At 36.9% G+C, this 26,448-nt stretch overlaps 1 protein-coding gene across 3 annotated transcripts in view; it reads left to right on the forward strand.

Moving 5' to 3' along the window:
• The first annotated feature begins 452 nt into the window (after nt 1-452).
• Nucleotides 453-26,448, forward strand: part of CEP350 (centrosomal protein 350) — a 160,457-nt gene continuing 134,461 nt past the window's right edge. For all 3 annotated transcript variants that reach the window (XM_027868604.1, XM_027868606.1, XM_027868605.1), the window contains exon 1: nt 453-499. The gene's annotated coding sequence lies outside the window, so the exon portion shown is untranslated. The remainder of the gene's footprint in view (nt 500-26,448) is intronic.

Below are 26,448 nucleotides of genomic sequence, written 5' to 3' on the forward strand. Positions count from 1 at the left end.
CAGGGAGTCTCGGGGCAGTGCTCGCGAGGTTTCCGGGGCCGGGACTGCTCCCGCCCTGCCTCGCGCCTGCCGCCGCTGCCGCCGCCGCCGCCGCTGCCTCTGCCTCCGCCTCCGTCGCCGCCGCAGCTCCTCCTCCGTGTCAGTTGTTGGTCTGTAATGGCGACCGAGCTGCCGCCGCCGCCTCCGCCGCCCCTGCCGCCGCCGAAGTGACTCCCGGCGGGAGGAGCGGAGCCGGGCCAGAGCCAGAGAGAGTCCGGGCGAGCCGAAGCGCCGGAGGCTGCGCTGTCGCGGGAGGGGAAGCCAGCTTCTCCCTCCTCAGCGTCTCTCCCTCCCCGCCGGCCGGCGGGTCGAGGAGGGAGCCGGTGCTAGGCCGGGCCGGGCCGGGCCGGCCGCTTGTCCCAACCCAGCGGACAGGCCGGGCGGGGGCGTCGTCGCTGCTCCTCCCGCCCAGCCCCACGGGATGAGCCGGCGCCGCCGGGGCCGGAGGCGACACTCTCAGGTGAGCGGCGGCCGAGGAGGGGGCGCGGGGTGGGACCGAGGCGGCTAGTCGGAGGCGGGGCGGGGCCAGGAGACCAGCCGGCTGCGGGGCCGACGCCTGTCCGTCACCGCTGTCCCCGCTCGGCTGGCCCGTAGAGCTCCGAGCGGAGCGAGGCACCTGCCGGGGGCCCGCGGCCCGCGGCCCTTCTCTCGGGAAAGCCCCGCAATGGCGAGCCGGTCCCGCTCCCCAGCCTCGGGGCTGACAACAAGTCTCGATAGAGGCCTGGCAGCTGCTGGACGTGGGCTTGGGGCTGTTCGCAAGGGTCCGGGAAGCTGGGGCCAGACGTGGGTTAGGGGCTTCCTCGCCCTCAGATAGGCAGCCCGAGACTCCCAGCTCCGGCTCGTCGCTCCTCGGCATTGATAGGCAGCGGGGCTGGACAACTTCAAGGTCCGGGGTCATGTAGGGCAGGAGGTTGAGCCCTGCACCCCCCCAACTGGAGGTGAAATGTGAGTGTCGTGTAGCAGAAATCTTTGATCTAGAAGAACGTTCCTTGAGAGCAGCGATGGTTGTTGCCACCTTTTTGTATACCTAGCATTTTAGCACAGTGCCTGCCACATAGTAGACCAGTCAGTCAATTAACTGTAAACAATCGGTAAACATTTATTAAGCGACTCTGTGCCAGTGACTGCTAGTTGACACGACTTGTTAGACTCTTTCCCTTCCCTCTCTCCTAGTTTTTTTAAAACTTATTTTTACTTTATTTGGCCCATGACAGGCAATTAATAAATGCTTGTTGATTGACTGACTTCCTTAAATTGTTTTAAGTTTGGAGAAGTCCTATGGTTATGTCTGGAGATTGAGATAATGTTACCCTTTTCCACATTTTAAAATTTCTGGGAGGATTGTATCTTTAGACATTCGGTAACAATCTGAATAACTCTATGAAAACAATAATAAAATAGCCCTTTTTTGAATGCATTTGTAGTTAAGACGTTTTGAACGAAATGGCTTTATGCTGCTAATTAACATGGAAACCCGATTTGATAGGTTTTTATTGTTGTATTAGAAGTTGCTTCAAACCTATATTTATTACCTTTTATTCTGATACTCGTATGTACAAATCTTAGTTGTTGTAATCAAGCAAAACTGAACAAGTAAGCTGACTTTGCATTAAAAATTATAGTATGTAAGGCAGAAAATGAGATTTTTTGGGGGCAAACATTGCTTAGTGCACTTTTAGGCACATAGTAGCTGCTTAAGAAATGCTTCTTGACTTGACAGACATCAACTAAAAATACACTTCTGTGTAAGGCTGTCCTGTTGACATACCAGTACTTGGTTTATAAGTATAGAACTATAACGTAAGTGAATAAAAGTTAGTATTTCACTACTTTGGTGTCACAGTTCATTTTAATAGAAGAATATTAAATATACTTGTCTCCTGCTTCAGAAATAAGTATTATGATTATGCTTTCTACATAAGTAGATTTTCTTCTAAGATTTCCACAATTTTATACTTTCAAATATGCATATGCTTTTGTATGATGGGGTGGCTTTTAAGAATAGGAATGATATTTTTGTTTACCTCTTAACAATGTGTAATAATAATTCTGTATTCTTAATAACCTACTGTAGTCACCTAACAATGTAAATGACCTTCCCTGTGATAAATTTTACATTATGTATGATTAGTCAGTGACTATGTGAGAATTGATTTCTATAATTTTTATTCACATTGCTTGTGAGCATTATTGGTAGATTTTTTTCAGGTGTTGATGGATTAGTAGTTTAAGGCAATATTTCCCAAACTATGTCCTGGGGAACCTGGTGTTCTTTGAGATATGAATAGGGGTTCACAGAACCATTGGGAGGGACCTCAATGGCTATTCAGTCAAACCATATCTGAAAAAGAAACTCCTCTTTCATGATCATTTTGATTTTATTGATAGTTCTCTGAAATAGAAATTGTGTCAAAATTATGTTAAGTAATTTACAATTATCAAAATAGGTTTAATTTTCATTCAAAAATGTCCCTACTACATTATCCTAAGGAGTATTTTATATTCCTATGTCAGCATTTGTATGTTCTGTTGACAGTTTGAGCCCAAGAGTATTTCAAGTCCAGATTACTTTTCGGAATGCTGATCTAAGTTCTTTGCATTTTCTTTTTCCTCTGTTCATCAGTTTTTGTTTTTTAAACTTTGCTTCTCCATCACACTACTGGCAGAAAGGGTCTAATGAAAACTAAGAGTCTAATCAAAACTAAAAAACAAGTTTACTACTTATTATTTCTTTAGAAGATTTGGTGGGATAGGAAGTTGAAGCTTTTGACTGAATTAAATGGTATTCTTTGGCGATGACTTTAGTCAACATATATTTAGCCTCTGCTATTTGCAAGATACTGTGGTAGGCTGGAGAGGAGAGAGGGTTGTTAGTACAAAGATGAGTGAGATAATCCGGTCTTAAAAGTTTATAGCCTGAAATGTGATTGCAATGACAGTACACAATGTTATGGAAAATAACATAAAAATAAACAAAATCCTATGACAAAATGTTGTGAAGAGGGAGAAATCACATCTCATAGAAACTGTACTTTTCATTATGCTTTCATATACATTTTTTTCATTTGACTCACAATAACTTTGTGAGGTATTTTTTTTTCAGTTGAGGAAACAGACACACAAGAAAGTTTAACACATGTCTTTACATTTGATGTTCCCACTTTTCTAACAGTACAAATTATCAGCTGGATGAAACTTTTTTTTTGAGAGAAGAGAATGTGATTTCATCTACCTTCAGGGATCTTTTAGTCTAGGAAGAGGAGTGGAATATGTACACAAATAACTAGGTTTCATATTAAGAACATTATTTTCAGAATGTCTCCTGAGCAGAGTCTTGAAGGATGTAAATAGATATGAAATGAAGATGAAAGAGAGCAGAATGAGATTGGGGAACAGGGAAGTAAGCCAGTTTGCCCAGAATACAGAGTATGTAAAAGGGAATATGATGAAATAACCTAGAAAATTAGGCTGGATCAAGCTTCTATTTTATTGGGGAGGTAATGAGGATCAGTAGAGGTTTTTGAGATATCTTTGGCATCCTGAAGGATGGCTTAGAAATGGGGAAAGACTCAGACCAGGAGACTATTTAAGATATTAGTGCACTCCTGCCAGGAAGTGGAGTACTAATGATAATACATTTATATAGTACTTTAAGGTTACAAATGCTTATTGTAATTTTACAGGTGAGGAAGCTGAAACCCGGAGAGACTGTGACTTGTATGACTTGTCACATAGCTAGCAAGTGTCAGACTTGGGATTCATACTCTGGTCTCCTGACTCTATCCAGTTTTCTTGTTTACTGTACCACAGTCCCTGAAATAGGGCTGGCGTTCTCTTTTGATAATGCTAATAATTTTATTTCTTGTATTTCAAAAAATTTGACAGCTTTGCTTAAATGTGAAGTTAGGCCATGACATCAGCAATATAACTAAAAAGCCATAGACTTTTGGTTGGGTTATTTTAGTTTTTTTAAATTTTAGAAAACACAAATCTTCTGAAACTTAACTGTATCCAGTAATAGCCATAGCCATAATAATAATAGCCTACATTCTCATAACTTTTAATAGTTTATGAAATGTTTTCTTTATAACCACGCAAGGATATAGGTAGTTGTGAATTTTATTTTACCATTTTATAGATGAGGAAACAGGCCCCAAAATTAAGTGAATTAATCTGTGCTTGGACTGGAATCTTGGGTCTTCTGATTCAAAGTCCAGTGTCCTGAACTATTGCAATATTTATTTGATTCATCTCCATGCCTCAAATCTCTTCCCTCTGCACTCTGTCCTCCATGTGGCCAATAAAGTGATAGTCCTAGAGCAAAGGTTTGACCTTGTTACCACCCTATTCGGAAAGCTCCAGTGGCTCACTGTTGCCTCTAGTATAAAATACAAATTTGTTTGGCATTTAAAGCCATTCACAATCTGGCTTTAGCCAGACTATATACATTTCCAGAATTAATATTTATTACTCTTTTTCACTGCTTCTGCCTAGTTCTAGCCAAGTTGACCGATTTGTTGTGCCTCATCCCCCCTCTCTGGGTCTTTGCACAGACTGTCTCCTATGCTTCAGATGTACTCTCTTCATCTCTGTCTCTTAGAATCCCTAGCTTTCTTCAAAGCTCAGGTCAAATGCCACCTCCTTACATGAATCTTTTTCTAATCTCCTTTCCGCATTATCTTGTATTTATTTTGTATTTATTCATATGGGTCCGTGTAATTTTCCCCCAGTAGATTGTAGACTCTATGAGAGAGGGCAGAGATTATTTTATTTTTGTCTTCTATCCCCAGTGACTAGTATAGTTCCTGTCCCATAGTAGGTACATGAGTAAAGATTGATCGATTTGGCTTCCCACTACAGCCTGCAACTATGATGAGAAAATGTACTATTTCTGTTGTTGGAGAAAAGTTTTAAAAATTAATTGCTTGTTTTTCTCCTTAAAGATAATTCTTATTAAAGTGGTATTATCATACATAACCTTAAGAGATTATATTATCAAAAGATTGTTTGGGTTTGGAATCTAATGACTCTTTGCACATTAGCTTAATTCTTCTAACAGTTTTCTCAGGCTAATGTTAAAAACTGGTTTGCATTTCTCCCTGAGTACATAGCAACTTTTGGTGGGGTTTACCAAGTAGAAGTATGTTTAAATGTGTTTGGAAAGCAACTGAGGATGAAATATTTGCTCCAGAAAATCTACGTATTTATAGATTTTTTATATTTGTTTTGATTTTATATTTGTTTTGGCGATAGTCACTCTAACATGATAAAAAGTGGACTTAAGATAGCCCTGGTGTGTCACTGGACTCAACATTATAATATCTGTAAATCACTTCCTCTTAGTCACAGAATTATAGAAATTTAGAGCTGAAAGGGGCCTTAAAGATGATCTTATTGAACTCCTTTATATTACAGATGAGGAATTCAAGACTCAAAAGAGGTTAAAATGATTTGCCTAAGGATAAGAAAGTATCAGTGGGGTCCAGAACCCTATTTTACCAGCTCCCAATCCAGTTCTGTTTCCTCTCTGCTATGAATCTATATTTATTTGATATGTCAGATTGATTTAAGTAAATAAAAATTGATCTGATTCAAGTGTGGCTCTTAGCTTGGGAGTAGTGGAGATCATGTCTGTTGGAGATTATGTCTGTCTGTCAATTTTGGTACCTAGAAGAGGGGAAAAGTAGCAATGATCTCTTACAGTTTTCACCAGCCAAAAAGTATTAGACTAGTTATTAATTCAAATGACTGCTTATACTTCATTTAAAAAAAAAATCATTCCATCAGCACACATGTACCAGGCACTCTGCTAGGCCCTAGTGATAAAAATACAAAGATTAAATAACCCCTGCCCTTAAATAACTTACTTCTATTGGGGGAAACAACAGCTACAGCTATAAGTAAACTAAATATATATGAAAAGTAAACACCAAGGAATTTTTTGGAGAGTCATAGTAATTGCGGGGGAGGAGATCAGAATGGGCCTTACATAAGAGATGACTTTGAAGGAAGCTAGAGATTTTAAGATGCAAAAGTAATAAGGTAATTTATTGCTGACCAAGTGGACAGCTTGTGTAAAGGTATGAAGACTATAGGTAAATATCCTACAAGGGAAACAGCAAATAAGTTAGTTTGTTTGAAATGGAGAGTATGTGGAGGTGAGTTATGTATAATAAGCCTAAAAAGATAGGGTGTAGAGGCAGTTGTGAAGGACTTTAAATGCTGAACAGAGTTTATATTTTTTCTTAGTGGCAATAGGGAGCCACTGGAACTTTTGAGCAAGAGAATGATAATAGAGGAGTTTTGTATTTTTTTTTTTAAAGTAAGAATTCCATTAAGTTTTTTTAAATTAAAAACAGAAATGTCTTGGAATTAATTGCTAGGTTTTTTTTGGTTACATGTCTAAGGTGTAGCCAGGTGAGGCTGTGGAATACTTAAAGTGTATGCATATATATGTTTGAACAGAATTTGGACTTTAAAATAAAAGGCACTTAGTGTCCTGAGGAGGGGAAAAAAGAAATATTATTTTGGCAGCTGTATGGAAGGTGGAATAGAGAGGAAACCAGATGGAGACAGGGAAGTAACTTAGCAGGCTTTTGCAGTTATTCAGATAGGAGGTAATAGAAGAGATGTTGTGGAGTAAAATCTTGAAGACTTGGTAGCTGATTGGATATGGGAGGTAAGGGATAAGAAAGAGTTGAGAATCCAAAATTTTGAACCTGGGTGGTAGGAGAGATTGCAGTACCTTACATAGAAATAGGGAAGTTATGGAGAGAGGGGGAGAATTTGGAGGGGAAAGATACATTTTATTTTGGATGTTTTGAGTTTACACGCTTATGAAATATTCAGTTGGAAATGTCTAGGGACCAGTTGAGATGGGAGCTCAGGACATAGACTAGGGCTGGATATATAGATCTGGGAGTCACTTTGAACTCATGAAACCTGATGAGATTGCTGAAAGACAAAAGATGAAGGCTAACGACCAAACCCTAGGGCACAGCTAGAGATAGGGAACTGGATATGGATGTTGATCCAGAAATGGAGATTTAGAAGCAGTGGCCAGAGGGGTAGAAGAACAATCAGCAGAGAGCAATGAAAACCCAGGAAGGAAGAATGTAGGAGGAAGGGGACAGTAGCACATGATGCTGAGGGAGCTCAATTAGAGAGTGGAAGTTAAGATAAGAAAATTAAAAAAAAATATAGATGGAGAAAACTAAGAGTGTGCCAACTAGTGATTTTACACATTTTATTGTTTAAAATTATTTCATATGACAGATATATTTTGTATATGAAATCAAATAATCTGTTCTCAAAAGTGCTGCCTAAATTGCTTTGGGGGAAAAAAATGAGTTAAGATGCTCAGGTTCTAAAGTTAATTTATGTATCACTCCAAGACTTCAGTACTCCCCATAAATTGTGATATACTCTCCAGTGGTGCAGATAGAAACTCATCCTTCCCCTATATGTCTTCTTAATCTGTTTGATTCTTCTCATAAATCCTTCACAGGAGAACTTCCTCTTAGATCAGGAATTTTTAATCTAGAATCTATAAATTAAAAAAAAATTGATGACTGTATTTATGTATCATCGGTTTCCTTTGTAATCTTATGCACATTATGTATTTAAGATATTATTCTGAGAAGGGCTTCATGGGTTTCACCATATTGCCAAAGAGGATTCACAATAGGAAAAAGTTTGATAACTTCTACACTAGAACTTGATGGGTATCACTGGAGTAAGGGAGTTGTCCATCTATTATCCCTTTGTGCCTACTACACGACCAATTTACCTACCACCTATTACCCCAAGATCGTTCCCTTTACAGTACCACTACTATAGCTATGGCTCACATTATATACATAATAATAGATATCTTCCTTAAAATTGTGTGTAATCTACATTTTGTATATTATGTCCTTCAAAATACACTAGGGAGAAATAACTATTTAAAGGAAATATTTTTAGAAGGGAAGAATCCATTTCTAAAAGAAAGTCAGATCATAAATTTTTGTTTTAAAAAAATTTAGATTTTAGTAAATTAAGTTTTCCTAAAACAAGAAGCACATGTAATTTTTGTTTTTTGTAGTTATGGACTTATAGGACACCCCCTTCCCCCATCAAAGTTTAAAATCTTAAAAACTTTCATACTTTAAAATCAAGTAAAGGAGTCATTTATGAATAATGTCTTTGAAGAATAATTGGATTTATTCGTGATTGCTCTGTCTAAATGTATATAAAGCAACATTTAATATTCCATCGTAGAAAAGTTTTCTGTTTTAGGGTTGGTAGTTATTTAAGCATTAGCATTTATGGTCATTGACAATTTATGCTTTAACTACATGTGACGGAATGGGAAATTTTTCACCTGGGAATTTTTAGTATATTTGTGTAGGATAAATTCTTGACTTGCATTTGTGAGTTTAGATTCTTAGTGTAATTGGGAAAATATATGTCAGCATTTAATCTAAAAATTGTCTTGTAATCATCTTGATCTTCTTGCATATTATTGTACAAAACACATTTCAACACCATATATAAAAGATCTGGAGATCATCCACTATTCTGAGTTGTTCATTTAGCAATCTGAAAAGTCAAGCTCTACCAGTCACTGCTCTCCCACACAAACCGTAGGCCTTTCTAGCCACCTCAACTTTAACTCTGCCCTTTTTCACCCAGACATACCCTTATTTACAAAAGCTCCTCTTAAGGAAATAAGAGGATGACAGTTTGAGACTGGTCCCTTAAGCATTAGCTTAGGGGCAAGAATTGAGCAATTAACTAACATTTGTCAAGTGCCTACTATGGACTTGGAGGTGGGGAGGTGTGGTAGGAGATACTAAGACAAAAAATGAAGTAATCAATCCCTGCCCACAAGAAGCTTATATTCTTTGGGGAAAAACAACATGTACATATATATAAGTATAGTCATTCCTCACCTTTTGTGGAGGGAATGTTCCTAGAAAACATCTTGAAAGTAAAAAACGGGAATGTTGATACAGTGAACTGATGGGACATAGGGGGTTAGGTTCTGGTGACCACCAAAAACAGTAATCTTTTGCTAGAGATTGCTGAAAATACACTTTTATGCATACAGTTCTTTATAACAAAACATTAATTCTGATAATATGCACTTTTCCTAACCCAGTAACTATGAAATTACCCATAAAATGCAGTACACAAAAAATTTGGCAACATGCAAAGCGTTTTTTCTCAGTAGTAATTCCCTAGAATTCTGTGATCTTTTGTGCTTTCTCAATTAAAAACATTTTTTTAATTTCAGACATTGTTCACTTTTCTTAACACATGAAATCCACAGTACCATAAATATTGAACATCAAATAAAATTCTTAAAATGAAAAGTTTTCAACTGGAATCTTGCCTTCCACTGTGTTGAATGGCTGTGTGAGGGTGTTGTATATTATACTGCTGTAAACCTCTCTACATTGGCTGCCTTCTGAAAATCAAGGGAGAGGTTGTTGAGACCTTAGTTTAGTCTCTGCTGTTGGAAGAGGTCTTGGCGTCACTTTAGAGCACAAAGGACTTGCACTACACTTTGGGAGCATAATTGCAACACAGAAGTTGAGTTTTAAAGGCAAACAATGAAAATATGCAGTGAATGCACAGGGAACTCGTTACTATGGTAGGTTGAATAAGACCAGTGAAGAGACTAGTAGAATACCAGCTGCTCCACAAACCTGCATACATTTCGCCTCTCATTTTTTTTCTCTACTGCAAATAGCTATGAATGTATGAGGTTGCCAACTCAAAAGTGAAAATAAAGTCATGAATGCTTGAATGTTGAATATGTGAATGTTGAGGATTGTTGAGGTAAATGAAAATTGAATTCAAGGTGAATGCAGAGTATAAGTTAGGGGAGGCATTAGTGGTTAGGGGGAATCAGGAAAGGCCTCGTCGTATTGGAGGTGACACAGCTTAGCTTTGAAGGGAGCAAGGGAGTCTGTAAGGAAGAGATGAGGAAGAATTACATTCTAGGCATAGGGGACAGGCCATTTAAAGAGATAGACATGGAAGATGGAGTGCTGTGTATATGGAATGACAAGCAAGCTGGAAAGAATACTGGATAAAAAAGACCATTGTCACTACATATTCCTTATCATTGTTGCTGCCTGGTCTATACTTTTCCCCCTTTTTTTCCTACGAGAGGGCTGGGCATTTGACATTAACTTTGGCCAGGTACCATTCTGCTCTTTTCATCCCTTCACCTGCTCTTTGCTCCCACTGGCGGCCAGATGAATACCACATACTTCATAATAACTACTACTAGCTTTTGTAAATAAGGGTATGTCTGGGTGAAAAAGGGCAGAGTTAAAGTTGAGGTGGCTAGAAAGGCCTACGGTTTGTGTGGGAGAGCAGTGACTGGTAGAGCTTGACTTTTCAGATTGCTAAATGAACAACTCAGAATAGTGGATGATCTCCAGATCTTTTATATATGGTGTTGAAATGTGTTTTGTACAATAATATGTAAGTATTTTATATCTGAAAGTTTAACTTAAAAAAATCATGAAGCATGTTATAGTTGGTTCAGGAAGAGCTAGGGAACTTTTCAATTTCCCCGTTGTGACCACTGCTCCATATCCTTCCTTTTACTCATTTTATGCTAAATAAATAGCTTCTTGTCCAGACTGTAGGAGAACACCAAATGAAAATAACTGTCTTTTCTCAAACCTTCCAAGATGATTAGTTGTTGTATAAAGTAAGAGAAACCTGAAGTGTCAACAAAATAATAAAATATTTTAGAAACTGCCCATAAACTTGAGAGCTTCTGCTACCATATACTTGAGTATTGACTTATAGGTCATACAACTCAACCTTGGTTGATATTCTTTTCCTTTTCCCTGTGGTATGAGGGGAAGAATGATAGAAATCAAGTCAGAAGACTGTGGGGTCACCACTTCCACTTATTAGCTAGTGTGATTTTGGATAGTCAGTTAACCTCTCTGGACCTCAGTTTCCTCATCTATAATAGGAGATTGGACTAGATGACCTCTAAAGTTCTTTCTAACTTCAAGTCTGTGAACCGTCTTATTCCTGTCTTTTATTTTTTTCTCCTCATTTATTTTCTCCTTCCCTCTTTTTCTGTCTCCTTTTTTCACTGACAAAGTTGGTTCCCAATTTCTTTCTTCCAGGAAGTTGGTGATAGTGGTGCTTTATTTTTTATTTTCCAGTCTTACCTTACTCCCTTGATAAAGCCCCTGTATTTTACTGTATTTAGGGATTGTGGTTAGGATTAACTATATGAATAGAAGGGTGTTTCCTTCTTTTTTTTTCCACTTTAGGATTGTGTGTAGCTTTTGGTTGAATTTTTATAGAGAAACTTTGTTTCTAGAAACTTCAATTTGAGGTATTGTTATTGGGCAAATGGCCACTTTATTTCACTGAGTCACTCAAGTCTCAGTGAGTCACTATTTCACCTTTTGCAAAATAGAAATACTTTTCTAGATTTATTTTTCGTGTGTTATCTGTCACCTAGGCTAATAACCTGGGGGTCATCTTCGATTGTTCCCTTGCCCCATAACCAATCAGTTACCAAATTCAAGATTGTTTCTTCTTTTTAATGCCTTTCACATTTTGTTCCCTCTTTTCTCTTCCCACTGACTTTATCCATCATTTTCATTCCATTCTTTCTCTGTTCAGGAACTTAGTCATCTGGTCCAATGCACTAATTTTGCGGATAAAAAACTAAGATCTAGAGATTGTGAAATGTCTGAGGTTACATAGCATGTTGTTTATAACCCAGATCAATAGGTACATTGGAGTATAGATCTAGACCCTCGCGTTCAAACCTTTTGTTTTACAGTTGAAGAAATTAAGGCACAGGGAGATTGTGACTTCCTCAGGAGTCACATTGGTGGTAAAACTAAGAGCTAAGATTTGAACTCAACCAGCTTCTTATGACTCCAAGGTCAGTCTTCGAAATGATCTGCCATTGTATGTATTTATATAATCCTCCTATGGGCAGGGACCATGTTTCCCACTTCTTTTAGGCAGCTAAGGTGGCAGTCCAGAGAGCTTTGGATTTGAAATCAGGAAGACTTGAGATAAAATTCTGCCTCAGACACTTAGCTGGGTGACCTTGGGCAAGTCACTTAACCTCTCAGCCTCAGTTTCTTCATCTGCAAAAATGGGAATAATAATAAAATACATATCATCACACAGTTGTGTGTACATATGTAAAGTGTTTGCAACCTTAAAGTGCTATGTAAATGCTACTTGTTGTTTTATTATTATTATATCTTGTCTCTCTTAGCCAGTGGTAAGTGCATATTAAACATTCAATATATGCTTATTAATTTAATGCTTTGATATTTTAGTGGATCTGTGATCCCATTGTGGTAGATACTCCTACTACTGAGAGAATGCAGCCCTTCCATACCTTCTTATCCTGTTCAATTCTTGTCCAGATCTTTTCATACAATACCCACTGAATTCACTGAAGTTCTTATTCTTGTTTTAAAAATATTTAATGGATATTAATGTAGCACTTGGGGTGTCCCATCTGCTATCCTTCATTCCTGTGCCATAAAGTTGATTGTTTTGTGTGGATCCCATGTAAGCAAATCTTTTTATTGCCTACTCTGTTTTGGCAAGTTAATGATCAAATTGCAAGCCCTATTTTATATTTTAGCATTCTGTTTTATTTAAATTTATTCAAGCATTTATTATTTTTCACTATTTCCTTCCCCCATAGAACAATTTTTTTTTAACTCCCCAAAGCAAAACCCTCACAATAAATACACATAGTACAGCAAAACAAATTACCCCATTGGCTATATTCAGTTCAGTAAAAAAATGTTTTAAGTGCCTAGTATGTGCCAGGCACTGTGCTAAGCAGAGGCATGTTTTATTCTGAATTTTAAGTCCATTGTGTCTCTGGCAGTAGGTGGGTGGTGTGATTCATCTTCAGTCCTCCAGACTCATGGTTTATCATTGCATTAGTCAGAGTTTTAAAGTCTTTCAAAGTTTTTTTTTTCCTGTATTGGTAGTCGTGTAAATTGTTGTCAATCTGCTCACTTAACTCTACATTGGATCATAGAGATCTTCATAATTTTCTTTGAAACTGCCCATCTCATCATTGCTCATAACATAATATTCCATTATATTCATATGCCACAACTTCTTTAGTCAGTCCATAATAGATTTATCAGTTCAGTGGGGTATTTTGCTTTCAATTTTATTAATCTCATCTTTTCAGAATTTCTTCTTTCTTGCTTCGTTGGAAATTTTTGATATTCAGGCTTTTTAAATTGAATGTCCAATTCATTGATTTTCTCTTTTTATTCTTTTTTCCTTTATTGACAAGTGTTTAAATATGTAAGTATTCTCCTAAGATTTCTTTTAGCTGCATCCCATAAATCCTGATATGTTGACTTAATTGTTTTGTTTGATGATGTTGTCTTTTGTTTCTGTAATTTGTTCTTTGACCCATAATTTAAAATTATGTTAGTTTCCAATTATTTTTTAATTCTATGCCACAGACTCATTATTGAATTTAATTTTTATTGCATTGTGATCAGTAAATGATGTTTTCAGTATTCTTTTTTTTTTTTAAACATTTTTTGATGAGGTCTTTATGTTCCAATACATGCTCAATTTTTGTAGAGATGCCATCTGCAGTTGAGAGTATGTTGGAATACTTAGAAATATTTTATCCTTTCTATTATCCTTTCTATTCTCACTTAGTAATCAGAAATCAGTCATCTGTAATTTTTCCAAAATTTTGTTCAGGTCCTTCTTTCTTGTTTATCTTTTGGTTAATTTTGTCTAGATCTGAAAGAGGTCCATTGAGATTTTCCATTTTTTTAGTTTAGTTTACTACTAGTTTAGTTTTACTACTATTTTTCCAATTTGATGAACTTTTCCATTAACTTTGCCAACTCTATGCTGACGATTCTTAAATTTACCTATCCTACCCCATCCTCTCTGTTGACCTCCAATCACAAATCTCCAGCTGTCTTTCAGTTATCTCAAACTGGATGTCCAGTAGCCCCCTTAAACTCAACGTGTCTAAAACTAAACTCTTTATCTTTTGTCCATTCCATCCCCTGCCCCAACTTGCCTTTTGCTATTGAGGGAAACCTTATACTTTCAGTCCCTCAGGCTTGCAAACTAGGTGTATTCCTCAACTCCTCCCTACTCTTACCCCCCATGTCCAATATTTATTTTTTAAAAATTAATTATTTATTTTTAGTTTTCAACGTTCATTTTCATAAAATTTTAAGTTGTAAAATTTCCCCCCTCCCCAAGACAGCATGTAATCCGATTTAGGCTATATCACATCCAATCTTTTACAAAGGTCTGTTGATTTCACCTTTGCAGTGTCTCTTGAATACTCCCTCTTTTCCATCCTTTGACACAGCCACAATTCTGGCATGAGTACTCATCACCTCAAGCCTAAACTATTGCAGTAGCCCTCTGGTAAGTCTCTTTCCTACCCAAGTCTCTTTACATTCTAATCCATCCTTCATTTAGCTACCAAGGTAATTTTCCTAAATTTCCTAAACACGGCAGGTCTGGCCATGTTACCCCTTACTCAGTAAACTCCAATGGCTCCATTTCTACCTTCTGGATCAAGTATGAAACCATCTACCTGGCATTCAAAGCCCTTCATAATCTAATCCCCAGAGGCTTTTCCAGTTTACTTGTGTCTTGCTCTCTACCACGTTTGTTCATATTTTCTGTCTCTCTCTCCCTCTTTCTCTCTCCCTCCTTCCCTCCTTCTCTCAATATGTCTGATTTATTTAAGAGACCTAAGATGGGAAAATAGCTTGAGGTTAAATTTTCAAGCTTAATTTAGTTCATTTAATATTTAATGACTTAATGGAACAGCCTACATGCCCTGAGTTTGTTGAAGTATAGAAAAAGGGCATTGAATCACTTGCACAAATTTATAAAGTTGAATTTAAAATGATGACATCATGGATAGTTTTCTAGAACATTTATGAATAGATCTTTACAACAAAAAAGCAAAGAAAGCTATGTTTCACAGTCAAGGATTGTAACTGTACCAAATTAGCCTGAACTGTGAACATTTGTGCAATTCATTAATTCATTCTTTTTTTACATTAATTTAAAAATTTTAAGTTCCAAATTCTCTCCCTCTCTTTAGCCTGTTCCTCCACCCACTGAGCAGGCAGTACTCATTGTACATTTGAAGTCATGCAAAATATATTAACAAATTAGTCATATTTCCCCCCCCCCCCAAAATGAAGAATTAAGTGGAAAAAATGTGTTTTATTATGCACTCAGAGATCATCAGGTGTCTATCTGGAGGTGAATAACATTTTTCATTATGAGTCTTTTGGAATTGTTGTATATCCTTGTGTTGATCAGGATAACGAAATATTTCACAGTTGATTATTGCTGTAATATTACTGTTACTGTGTACAGTGTTCTGGTTTTGCTCAGTTCAGTTTGTGTCAGTTCGTGGAAGTCTTCCCAGGTTTACCATGTACTCTTTGATCTAGTGACACTGGACTCCTGTGTTCCTAAATAAAATACTTCATATCTTGGTTCCAAGCATTTTCTCTGGTTGTTCCCTATACCTAGAATGCTTTCTCACCTCATCTCTACCTACTGGCTTCCTTTAAATCCTAGCTAAAATCCCATCTTCTACAGGAAACCATTCTCAACTCCTCTTTTTTCTAGTGTCTTATTCTTTCTTATTTATCTAACATAGAGATTGTTGTACATATTTGTTGTCTCTCCCATTATATTGTGAGCTCCCTGAGGATTGCTTCTTTTGGTGTCCCTGGTGCTTAGCACTATGCCTACATAGTAGGCTCTTTATAAGTATTTATTGACTTTAAGTATTTAGATGTTATGCTATTTGGTGTTTAAATATAATGTGTATGTCTTTCTATATTTCTCTTGTTTCCTGTATTCCCATTGCAAAATGTCAATTCAATTTTGGCCTTTTCATCAGGAATGCTTGGAAATACTTTAATTAAATATCCATTAAAATATTTCATTAAATATCCATTTCTTTTCCCCATAGGATCATGCATATTTATGTCAAATAGGTTATTCTTGGTTGTAATCCTTTATCTTTTTTTTGCCTTTAGGATATTAGATTCCTAACTTTTCTATATAGTGGCAGCCTTCAAACTTCTGTGATCCTAACTGTAGTTCCTTGGTATTTGAAATCTTTCTTTTTGGCTGCTTGTGGTATTTTTAGTATTTTTCCTCCTTTGACCTGGGTGTTCTGGCTATGGAGTTTGGCTATGACATTTCCTAGGAGTTTTCATTTTGGAGTTTCTTTGAAGAGGTGATCAGTGGAGTTTTCTTTTTTTCACTTTGCCCTCTGTGTCTAAGAGTTATAGGCAGTTAAAATTTCTTGAAGCATGATATCAAGGCTTTTTTTCATCATGATTTTTTGATAGTTCAATAATTATTAGATTATTTCACCTTGACTTGTTCTCCATGTTATTTGTTTTTGATGTAATATTTTTTATACTTTCCTCTTCTTTTTTTTTCAATTTTATGATTTTGTTTTAACATTTCTTGTCTCATTGAGTTGTTTTCTGTTTGGTTTACACTAAATTTTAGGGCATTCAGTTCTTGGATGAGATTTTCTACTGTCCTAAAATGTCATTTTTTCTCTGTAGTTATTTCATTTTGCATTTCTTGTTTGATTTCTGGATAGTCTTGCAGCCTTTGTGGCCGGGATATTTATTTTTCTCTGAAGTTTTGTTTGGGCTTTTTGTAAAGTTCCACTCTTCCTCAGGGTTTATCCAGTGAGTATCTCTCAATCCCCAGGGTGTTTCCTTATAGGATTTGGTGTTTTTCTTGGTTTGATCATTTTAACAGCCTCAGTGTTAGGAGGTTGAGAGGACCTGTGTTCCTGCATTCCTGAATGGAATAGGTAGGCCTTGATTGGTCCTGATTGTGCTGGTCAAGACTAAGCTCCACCTTCAAGGTGCTGCTAGGGGCTGTTCTGACTCTCAGCTATGCCTAAGCTCTCCATCTTAGAACAGAGTTCCTGAGCGCTTTCCCCTTGCTGCCAGGGTTGATCTGGCTAAATTGGCCCTTTTGCCACAGGAATTAGGTTGCTTTAGGATCTAAGGTCCTTCTCCTTCTCACTCCCCACCTTACTGGGATCTGGGGTCACTGGGCCCCTGCTATCCTGAACTCATCTTTGTGTATGACCCTTCTCTCCTACTAGTAGCCTTGGACTACCTCCTCTGGCACTGAGATTACTGGGCTTTAGGCTGTGCTGGCCTTTTCTAGTTGTCCTGGGGATGTTTTGCCATTGCTGTAGAACTGCCTGGGCTTGTCTTCTTTAGTATACTTGCGTAATTGCAGCCCTTCTGTGCTCCCTTGAACTAAGTGGAGAAGTTTATGCCACTTAATGGTGCGTTTTTATTTGGGGGGGGGTTGTTGATCTGGGCTCCTCTAGATCCTAACATCTTCATCACTGATCTCTTAATTATCAAATCTGATACTCTTTTCTCCATTTTTATCCTCCCTGACTTATCAGTTGCATTTTGCACTCTGAACCATCTTCTCCTAAATGATTTTTCCTTTCTGTGACTATATTTTTCTTTGTGACTATATTTGACAAATCTTTCTCAACCTTCTTTCCTGGCTTATCATCCCACTGTGACTGTGCCCTAAGATTCTTTCTTACACCTCTTCTTTTTTCCTTCTACACTCTTGGTGACTTCATCAGTTTCCATGGATTTCACTATCATCTTTATGTAGATGACTCATAGATCTATATAGTTTGCTCTTATCTTTCCCTTGAACTTTATATCACCAGTTGCCTATTGAATATTTCAAGCTGGATGACCCAGAGACCTCTCAAACTAAACATATTCAAAGCAGAATTATTTCTTCCTCTAAACTCTCTCCACTTCCAAACTTCACTATTTCTGTGGAAGGCACGCTCATCCTTCTAGTGTTACATATTCATAATCTCAGCTTTATCTTTAACTTCTCACTCTTCCTCCCTTTTGCCTCCTACCATAGCCAATGAGTTGCCAAATCTCAACATTTCTGTCTTTACAGCATCTCTTGCATCTGACTCCTCTGTACCCACACAACTACTACCTTGGTTCAGTCTCTCATCATTTTTCACCTAACTTATTGCAATAGCCTAGTAATTGGTCTTCCTTCTTCAAATCTCTCGCCACTCCAGTCCATCCTACACACTATTGCCAAAGTAATTTTTCTTAAGTTCACATATGATTATGTGATATCCCTACTTAACCAACTTTAGTAGCTCCCTGTTGCCTCTAGTATAAAATACAAATTCTTCTCTTTAGCTTTTATCTCCAATTTATCCTGCATTTTTCTTGTTTGTAGATAATTGTTTGCCATGTTGTCTACCTCTGTTATTGTGAATTCCTTAAGAGCAGTGACTGGTTTTTTGTTTGCTTTTGTTTTTGCCTTTCTTTGTATTGTCAATGCTTTGCACAGTGCCAGGAACATAGCAGGCTCTTAATAAATGCTTGTTGACTAATTCGTCTGCTTAGTCCTAAGTAAATATAAACACACACATATGTGTTTGTGTGTGTGTGTGTGTGTGTGTGTGTATATTTTTTTTTTCAAATACCCTTAGCAGATAAATTTTTCATGGTCCAAATTTATTTTATTGGTAGCAAACAAGAATGTGTTACTTATTTTATAATAACAACACATTTTTAATTGATTCATTAAAAATTGGTAATAGAATTGTTTGGAATTTCATTTTGTAGGGATTTCAAGACACTTTGGATGATTTGTCATGTAGCATACTCATCTTGCAGAGCACTGGACATTGACTAATTGTATTAGAGAAGAAGCCATAATCTCTTAGAGTATCTTTCAAAGATTCATAGACTTTGTTGTTTTTTATCTATCTGCAATGTTTTATAGCCTTTATACAAATAGAAGCAAGGTGGTTGTCTATTGTTTAATATCTTAGAATGTAGGAATCCTTTGCCCTTAATTGAGCTAATGAAGTATTTGAGAGAGGTAGTATGGTATAATGAATAGCATACTAAACTTGGAGTCAGGAAGACTTGGATTCAGTGCCTGCTTCTGACACCTATTACTGACCTTGGGCAAAATACTTTACCTCCCTGGGCCTCCTTTTTCTCAGCTGTAAAATGAGGGGTTGGACTAGATGGCTTTCAGTGTCCCTTTCAGTTCTAAATCTGATACTATGATTCAGTTACTGCCTCAGACAATTATCTTGGGCAAAACACTTAACCTGTTTGAGTCTATTTCTTTATCTTTAAAATAGGGGAAAAGTAATAAAAAGTAATAGCTAATTCACAGGGCTGTTCTGAGGATCACATGTATCTAATACATAAAGTACTTTGCAAACTTGAAGACACTGTAAATTTCAGCTACTTATCATCATCATCATCATCATCATCTTCTTTCTTATCAGAATTATCATTCTTGAGTGTTTATTAAGGTTCCAGGTACTAGTTCTATTCAGTGAGTTTATTGGTCAGTGATGACTAGTGAATATAATTTTTGAACTTTGGGATAAGGAATGGGCAATTTTAGACTGATTTATAGGCATCAGATGAGATTTCAAGATACCATAAAAATGGTAAGAAGTGGAATGCCATATCCATGAAGAACTAGCAAATTTTCATAAAAATGAAAAAAAAATGTAAGAAGTAACCATAAGCATACAAAATATAATCCAGCATTGCTAGATTTTATTATTTCCTAAAGTCCAAGCAAAAGTAAGGCTTTTTTCTAATGGGGAGCTTAAGTCTCTCAAAGTATTGTCTCCTCAAAGTAGCCATACTATCTAATTGATAGACACTCAAATCCTGAAAACAAATGGTGGTAGTAGGATGTTCAGTTTTTTAAAGTATATGTATATAAATTTCTAAATGAATGCATTGTGAATAATATGATTATTTCTTGAGTAGGATGATGATTTTACTGTGTGTAGATGTGCCTTCTCAGAAAAAACTCGTAATTTGATAAGTTATTATGGTCCAGGAATTCATTTGAATCACCACCCCTTCTGGCACTGGGCTTTTAAAATTGAAAATAATCTGGTGAAATCCTTAGATTTCTTTCACCTTAGGTTGTACTACAGGTGAAGATTGAAAAAAAAGTAACTAACGTCAATATAGTACTTACTTTTTGCCAGGCACTGTGCTAAGTGCAATTATCAGTTCTTTTGTTCCTCACAACAATCCTGGGAGGTAGGTGGTATTATTATCTCCATTTTATAGGTGAGGAAACTACTTGCCTACAGGGCCACACAACTAGTAAGTGTCTGAGGTCATATTAGAACTCAGGTCTTCCTGATTTCAGGCTCTGTATTCTATACACTGAGCTATTGTAGTTTATTGTACAAAGAAAAGACATTCTTAACTTTAGACTCAATTTCTAAATATAAAAAAACCTCAGTTAATTAAAATGACTGGGGGAATAGATTGGAGGAATGTTGAGGGGACTTGAAATACTACTATATGCTGATCAATTGCCTTGAGAATATTAGGTCCTGAGAAGAAGAGAGGTATCTTCAGATATTTGTAAGACTTTAATGTGTAAGAGGGAGGAATTAAGTTTATTCTATGTAGCTTCAAAGGGCAGAACCACCAGAGCCTTAGGTGGAAGATGTTGGAGATGTTAAAGTAGAAAATGAATGATCAGTTGATGTTATAGAAGGGATTTATACAACAGATAGGAATTGTACTAAGTCCCTTCTGGTTGTAGGATTCAGGGAAAAAAAATAACTTTTGTTTGAAGCCTTAATTAGTATGCTTTTCTGCCTTGTTAAGTGTAGTGCTGAACATAATTTTTCTTTTGAACTTCCTAATCTTGTTCCTTGAGGTCACCATTTCTAACATTTTTTTAATTAATCCGTGTTTTCCTTGAAGGCTCAGCTTGGGAGCCATTAACCTTCTTCTTGAATCTCTCCTAGGTGTTTGTGAGCTCTTTCCCCTAAGCTTCTTATAGCACTCTGCTGTATTTTTCTTTTTCACTTATATAAGCTCTTATTTATCATGACTTATTTCAATTTTGTATCTTTACCAGAGTCTAGCACAGAATTCATAACATAGTAAGTGCTTAACATAGGCTTATTGATACCCAGTTTTCCTTTCTGTCATAGAGTACTTTATTGCCTTGTTATATATGTTAGAAGCTTCTTGAGGACAGAGTTTGTCTTATATCTCTTTGTATCTTCCAAGCCTACTATCACAGCAACTTGGACATATTAAGTGCTTGTTAAATGTTTGTTGAATTGAATTGCTAATGTACAGTATCTATTATAAAGTTTAAAAATATAGGAGATTATATCTTCTTTAGCATAGGAGTAGAGGACTACCAGGATAGAATATTGTATACGTTGTCAGGTATAGTCTTTATATTGACTATTTTTGCTTAATTGCTTTTCTTTGTCAAAAGGGAGGGGTCATTTGGGGGTAGTAGGTGGGAAATAACTATGATGTGAAGACTGATGAACCTCAATAATTTTTTTAAATAAAGAATAGGAGATTGAATTGAAGGTGAATTGATCCCAGTGAGGGAGAACCCTAACAACTTGGGGATCAGGAAAGACTTTTTAAGTAGGAGCTGCCATTTGAACTAATATCTGAAGGAAGTTAAGGATTTTGAGAGGCAGAGGTGAGGAGATGGTACGTTCCAGGCATGAGGGGACAATCTGTGTAAAGGCATGGAGACTAGGGATGAAATATACAGGGCAACAACAAGGTGGTCAATCTGACTGGAGCATAGAGTAAATGAAGGGAGGTAATGTGGCATAAGACTGGAAAGGCTTTAGTGCATGGCAGATTGTGAAGGCCTTTAATTTCCAAGTAGAGAAGTTTGTATTTTAGCTTAGTGAGTGTAAGTAGTAAATGGAGCTTCTTGAAAAGGAAAATTATATAGTCAGATCTGTGCTTTAGGAATATTTGGAGGGTATTGCAATAGTCAAGTGAGAGATGATATAGTCCCTGAATTAGGGTGTAGTGTTTGTGTGAGTGAAGAGAAGAGGAATGGATGCAAGAAATAATGGAAGTAGAATCTAATAAAAATAGGTAACTGATTGGCTGAGGGGAGAAGGAATGAAGAAATTCAGGATGACTTAGAGGCTGCAAACCTGAATGACCAGAACAGTGGTGGTGTCTTTAATGCAAACATGGAAGTTTGGAAGATAGGCATGTTTTTTTTTGGCAAGTATAATGAATTCTGTTTTAGACCAGTTGATTTCAAGGATAGTATAACAAATTCTGTTTTAGATATGTTGAGTTTGAAATGCCTACAGTAATCCAGTTGGAAATGTGCACAACTAGATCCCAGGAGAAAGAATAGGACTAGATATATCAGCAAATTGACTGCATAGAGATGATAATTGAATTGAATGAGTTGTGATATATAAATGTGATGGAATACTACTGCGACAGAAGAGATGATAAAGGGGATAGTTTTGGAGAAACCTAGGAAGACTTGTATAAACTGATGCAGAAATGAACAGAACTGAAAACAGTTTATAGAATGACAACAATGTCATAAAGACAAACAACTCTGAAAAACTTAGGAATCCATGGAATCTCTTGAGATTCTGGAGAGGGAGAGTAGAGAAGGAGAAAAGAGAGTCTAGGATAGGGCCTTGGGGAACATTCAGTGTTAGGGAGTAGAAGATAGGTGTAGATCCTAGAAAAAACAGTGTATACTTGATTGTCTTTACTTCTTTTCCCTCTTACTCTCTTCTAAATTCTCTTCAATTTGACTTCTGACCTCATTATTCAACTCTAACTGCTATCATTAACTTCACCCATGATCTCTTAATTGTCAAATCTGTTGGCCTTCCTCACCTTTGTGTAGCATTACATTTTATCTCCTTCTGTTCCTGGATATTGTCTCCTCTCTAGGTTTTTGTGACATTGATCTTTCTTGATTCTTCTTACTTCTTGTTTGACTGCTCCTTGGTTGGCCTGTATCCTCCTTTCTTTCCTATTACAAGTCATACTCCTATGGCAGTCCCAAACATACTCTTTTCTCTCTTTTTTTCAAATAAAATTTTTTTCAGTCAGTAAAAATCTGCTTCTCCCCTTCCCCCGCACTGAAGAAAAATAAGCCCTTTTTTATAAACATGTGTAGTTGAACAAAACAAATTTCCACACTGGCCATGTCCAAAAGAAAAATATGTATAATTTACAAAATATGTAAAACGTGTACAAAAATACGTACATATATATATGCTGCATTAGTGTGCGTCTTTTACCTCTCTCAAGAGGTTGGTAGCATATTTTCATCATGAGTCCTCTGGAATTGTGGTTGTAATTACGCTGATCAGAGTTCCTAAGTCTTTTAGAGTTGTTTGTCTTTACAGTATTGTTGTCATGTATAAATTGGTCTTGGTTTTGTTTATTTCACTACATCAGTTTATACAAATCTTCCTAGGTTTCTCCGAAACCATCCTCTTCATCATTTCTTATATCACAGTGGTATTCTGTCACATTTACGTACTGTAACTCAATCAATTATTAACCAGTTGACGGCCACCCCTGCAGAGTCTCATTCTTTTCCACCTCAAAAAGAGCTATAAATATTTTTGTACATTTTTAGTTAAGAATTTGTTTTGCCTAGGATTAGTCCTTCCCTTAGCCTATCTTCCCTCTATTTCCTTCTTCTGCCTTTTCCCTTCTATCTTCCTGCTGAGTGAAATGTATTTTTACACCCAACTCTGTATATGTATATTTCCTGTTTATCCTGTATCTAGCTAGCTTGCATGGACTGTCTTTTGTATCTTTTTGTATACACAGTGTATGACCCATTGTTGTTGTTCAGTTATATCTGACTCAACATGATTCCGTGGACTTTTTTTTTTGTCCGTTGGTTTTTCTTGGCAAAGATATTGGCATGGTTTGCCATTTCTTTTTCCAGTATGTCCCCATTTTACAGATGAGGAACTGAGGCAAATATGAGTAAAGTGACTTGCTCAGTGTTTGAGGCTGGATTTGAACTCAGATCTTCCTGACTCCAGGCTCACTGCTCTATCCACTTTGTCACCTAGCTGCCTGGCACATCGTAGGTGCTTTATAAATGTTTTTTCATTGACTAGAAGTAGGGCCCAGTTAGAGGTAAGTAACTGCCTTTCAAAAGCAGTGTAGTGCCCTGGTGAGCTTGGAGTTCCAGCTGCTTAACTGTGCCATATTCTGGCCACCTCTTGGTGCCTGACAATGCTCTATCAGCTTTATCTCTCTGGACAGAGATCTCCAGACACATAGGGCTTTCAGGGACTAAGTGTTAGGATTACCATCTTTGTTTCTTAAATAAGGAGATTGAGGCCCACAGAGTTTAAGTGACTAGCCCATGATCACACACTAGTAAGGATCTGATGCAAGACTCAAATCTAGGTCTCTTGATCTAAGTCAGGTTTATCTATTAGACTTTGCTGCCTCTCAGTGCACTACTAATAAAATGCTACACCACTTTATAAGGGAAATCAGGAGGGCTTATTGTGGCCTTGAGCAATTTGACTTTCCCCCTGTGGATCTCATTAGTTTTTCATCTGTAAATGGTAATTAATTCAATAGTTGTACTACCCACCCCGCAGGGCTATTATGAGGAGAGCGTTTTAAAAATGTTAAAAGGTAGAGAAACAGAGGGGGTATATTTTGTGTGTGTGTGAGAGAGAGAGAGACAGAGAGAAAGAGATTGAGATTGAGATTGTATATAGTCTCCTCAACTAAATTGTATGTTCTTTGTGGGCAGGATACTTTTCACATAATACCTTGCAAAAAAGAGAGGCTCCCGATAAGTACTTGTTGAATGATTGATTTGTTTGACATTTAACAGTTTAAAGACTTCAAATTCAAAATCACTTGGTCAGCGATATTATTTATATCTCTTTATTCTTCTTTAGCGGCAGCATGGAATGGTGCATAAAGAGCAGGCCTACAAGTCAGAAAGACCTGATTTCAAGTTCCACTTCTGACACAGATTGCGTTTGTGACCCTGGGCAAGTCACCTAACACCTTCAGTCCTCTAGGGTCTAGGCAGCTCTCTAAGACTATTAGTTGCAAAGAAAGTGGCTTTTTGTCTTGATAAAGGGAGTTTTTTCAACTTGTAATTCCCTGGATCAGTGAAATCACAGGTCCTATATTTATCCCTTTTTGTCTTATTTACTTATAGCTTCACCTATTTCCTTTATGAATGTGATTCCCAAATATATTATCACCCTTGTCCTTGAACTTATTTCCAACCACTTAAAGGACAATGTCACTTGTTTTCCATTTTTCTTTATATCCTCAGTGCCTAAGATAGTGTCTTAGTAATGATTGCTTGTTAGTTGATGTCCTCCTGGCACACACATCAAGTTAGGCACATTCAAAAATCTACATTATTTGTCAGTCTTCCACAAACAGGAATATCTGTAAAAGCCTCACCATTCCCTCTTCTATTTGTACGTTTGGCAAACATGTCTCTGTTTTATGTCTCAAATTATATTGATCCTTAGTGATCCTTTATGTAGTAACCCTCTAATATATTTAAAAACTTGTTTTTAAAACCTCACAACGAAAACCCTTGATTTTAATGTGACTTCTGAAGAGTAGAATTTTGATAAAGCATTGACTTGGAAAGAAGAGAATAGGACTAATAGATGGAAGTTGTAGAGAAGAAGATTTGTTTCATTTAAGGAAAAAGTTACTTATAATTAGAGCTATCCTAAAGTGGGATGGACTGCCTCAGGAGGTAATGGTTTTCATTATAGGTTTTCAAACAAAAGTTAGATGGCTGCTTATAAGGGTAATTATAGAATTGTAGTAAATATGAGTTGGACTTGATGACCTATGAATTCCCTTCCTACTCTGAGATTCCCTGATTTTGTAAGATTATTAGTTTAAAATTGGACCAGTTGAACTTACTTCTCCTTTTTCTACGAGCACTTTGAAATATTTGGGGAAAGTATGCAAGTGCAGATAGTTATTCATTTTATTTTTTTTCAGAATATTTTAGTAAGTATTATTTTAATGGGTATTTTTAAAGAAAGAACTTCATTTTATACCTTGATAAAGAGTAGATTTTTTGAAAGATCAGGAAAAACTCCTTTTATGATTTTAAGCTTTCACCCTGGAAAGAGCTTTCTCATTAATTGTCCTTTTTCCAGTATTCATGCAGATCAGTTACCCTATTATATGTATCATAATTATTCTTCTTAAAAAATGTACCTACTTTGTAACTTTTAAAAATCATAGATGGGGTAACCACACATTCTATAAATGTGTAATTGAAAAATAAAGGAGTATGAGGAAGAGAGCAAACACTTGTAGTATTGCACAGTTGGATGAATTGAAATGTATAGCGCTTTGGGTGTGTTGAGAATAAAGAGAAAAGTGAAGCCAGGCAGGTTAGTTATGAAGAAGAAAAGGAGATTTTATTGTATATTACAATCTAACTTAAATTTCAAAAAAAATTTGAATC

Source organism: Vombatus ursinus, unplaced genomic scaffold (genome assembly GCF_900497805.2).
Source record: "Vombatus ursinus unplaced genomic scaffold, bare-nosed wombat genome assembly UNPS02014789.1, whole genome shotgun sequence".
Taxonomy (NCBI): Eukaryota; Metazoa; Chordata; class Mammalia; order Diprotodontia; family Vombatidae; genus Vombatus; species Vombatus ursinus.